The 3,141-nt window shown below is 39.8% G+C and overlaps 1 long non-coding RNA gene across 2 annotated transcripts in view; it reads right to left on the bottom strand.

Annotated features, from left to right (window-relative positions):
* Window positions 1-20: 20 nt before the first annotated feature.
* LOC128249663 (uncharacterized) overlaps window positions 21-3,141 on the bottom strand; it is a 123,007-nt gene continuing 119,886 nt past the window's right edge. For both annotated transcript variants that reach the window (XR_008265774.1, XR_008265773.1), the window contains one exon: window positions 21-872. This is a non-coding gene — a long non-coding RNA (uncharacterized LOC128249663). The remainder of the gene's footprint in view (window positions 873-3,141) is intronic.

Genomic DNA, 3,141 nt, shown 5'->3' with positions numbered 1-3,141 from the left:
ATATCCCCATGGGGGTGCTTCAATAGCTGAAATAAATAAAAAAAATTAGATGCTAAAATGATACACTCACTAAAATTACATGGGGCACTTGACTGCAACATGACTCTCTATTGCAAGAAATTGCAAGAACGAAAGTAATTAAAGTTTGCACCTGATGTGAAAGGAAACGCATTTTCTTTTTACAAAGAGATAAGTGCAAAATGCACGGATTCCTCAAACGCCACAAATTACTTCCACCCAAAATGTGTTGGTCGTTATTTAGCAAAGCGTGTTTGTGGCACAGCTGATGAGAACAATTAAGGTTAAGTTAAATAAGCGTATGGACCAAATTTCAAATGCTGTTATACGCCACTTGTCACATTGCACTTCCTGGTATTGTACTGTCTTTCGAATGATGCCTTGTGGCTAGGAAGGCAGGCAAAAATATCTTCTAAAGGGAACGCCCGTCCGTCGCAAGGTGAAATGGAGCAACGTGAAATGAAGAACACAAAAAAGAAACGCAACAAAGAGAAAAAATATATAGACGAAACTCAAGGCTCAGCCATTACTAGGATCGAAATCGCGATCTTGCAATTGTGAATGCAACACACTAAACACTAGAGCATGCATCTTCCCGAATATATTAAGCAATTAAAGAAAAAAACAACGAAATGTGAAAAAAAAGACAACGAAAGACATGGTGGGTGTGTAAGACAATAAGAAACATTGTCCGGATTACTGTTACCATTGACTCGTAAATGCTTTTGTGGAATCGACTGTGTTGTGAGCATTCTGGTCGATGAATCGGTGGCAGGTTAACCTCTTCCATTTTTTTTTTCTTCCAGCAGACACGGTTTTCACGGAAACGGTTTATGGTAACAGCATATTCTCTTCTGTTAAAGGAATAAAAGAAAAATAATGACACTGCAATGATATTAAGAAAAAAATAAAAATAAAATAAAAGCTTCCCGCGCTGCGACAATATTCTGGGACATGAAATAGAATAGCAACTATAACTGAGACAACAACAATATCAACAACAACAACAACAACAACAACAGCATGGAGAGTATTTTTAGTCTATGCATTCGGTATTTTCGTTCTTATCATCCTCATCATCATCACCATCATCCCCATCGTCATCATCATCACCACCATCATCGTCATAGTCGTTGGCGTAGTAGTATTCATCGTCATCATTACCATAGTCATCATCATCATCGTCATTATCCTCATCATCATCATTGGAACCAACACCACAGACGCACACAGCACAATCTCCACCAACGGCATGCTCATTGCCATCATTAACACCACCCACCACCACCACCAGAACTATCAGCTCCTTCATCATCATCATCATCATCATCATCATCATCACCATCATCATTATCGTCGTCGTCGTCGTCGTCGTCAACATCATCGTCGTCAACATCATCGTCGTCAACATCATCATCATCATCATCATCATCATCATCATCTTCATCATCCTCATCATCATCATCGTCGTCATCATCATCGTCGTCAACATCATCGTCGTCAACATCATCATCATCATCATCGTCGTCGTCGTCGTCGTCGTCGCCGTCGTCATGGTAGTCGTTTTCGCATTCGGACATATTAACTGCAATATTGTTTATTACGCAACATGATAAAATATGCAATATGCAACAGTATCAATAATGATATGTAATATACGTAATATGGACATGTAGATGGCATAGCAATCGCTAAACGATTCGATGATGATGATAATGATGATGAGGATGAAGACGACGCTGACGATGATGTTGATGGTGATGATGATGATGATGATGATGATGATGACGACGACGACGACTACGACGGTGACGACCACGACCACGATGTCGATGATGATGATGATGATGACGATGCTGCTGTTGCTGCTGCTAATGATGATGTAAACGATGATGATGATGACGCCAATGCCGAACACGGTGACGTTGACGACATTGGCGGCGATGAAGATGATATTGATGATGATGATGATGATGATGGTGATGGTGATGGTGATGATGATGCTGATGATGATGATGGCGATGGTGATGACGACGATGATGTTGACGTCGAGTGTAATGAGGAAGTTGGCAATGAGATCGACAACGATGCGGAAGAACAGGAGGGAGGAGGAGGAAGAGGGTGAGGAGAATCATCATAATCATCATCATCATCGTCATCATCATCACCATCATCATCGACAACAGCTTCAATGAAAAACCATTGCAGTCATTTTTCGATTCTTTATAATCTTCCCCGTCATCCAACGACCACATTCATTCCTTCATTCACCTCAAAATATTCATCGTCGCCGTTAATCTATTCCTCCCGCCCTTTCTCATACATTCCCTCTTATCCTCTTCCTCCTCCTCCGCCTCCTCCCCCCTCCCCCTCATCATCATCCCCCTCTTCTTAATCATCATTACAGCACTCCACGCAGAATTAATTCCGATTCGCTTCGTCTATCAACTCCTCCCACACCACCTCCTCCTACTTCTACTTCCCTCCCCCTCACACACACACACACTTCGCCTCCTCTTTCTCTACCTTCTCCTTCTCCTCCCCCCCACCTCCCTGTCATTATCCACGATGTCATTAGTATTGTGAAAGCTACTAGACTTCAAAAGCAGTCGCCACACCGCTTCCTCCACTGTCACCATCACCACTGCCATTGTTGCTGCTACATGTGTACCACAATGCTATCAGCATTAATGCAATGACACACCCACAGCACACGTCACTGTATGTAATGCATGTGTCTTGTCTGCATATATATATATATATATATATATATGTATATATATATATATGTGTGTGTGTGTCTATATATATATATATATGTGTGTGTATATATATATATATATATAGATAGATATACACTCAAATATATGTATGCATTATGTATGTATGAATACACATATACACACAGCTGTATGAGTGTAGTTATCTGTGTGTGTAGTGATCAACATACATACCTTTCTATCGATATTACACTGATTCCTAATTTGTCACTCAATCTACAGATATACATACATAATACATACCCACAAACATGTGCATTTATTCCTATATATATATATGTGTGTGTGTATGTGTATATGTATATATATATATATATATATATATATATATATATATATATAT

This window comes from Octopus bimaculoides, chromosome 17 (genome assembly GCF_001194135.2).
Source record: "Octopus bimaculoides isolate UCB-OBI-ISO-001 chromosome 17, ASM119413v2, whole genome shotgun sequence".
Taxonomy (NCBI): Eukaryota; Metazoa; Mollusca; class Cephalopoda; order Octopoda; family Octopodidae; genus Octopus; species Octopus bimaculoides.
The sequence above is the reverse complement of the archived record's forward strand: the minus strand, read 5'-3'. Positions and strand labels throughout refer to the sequence as shown.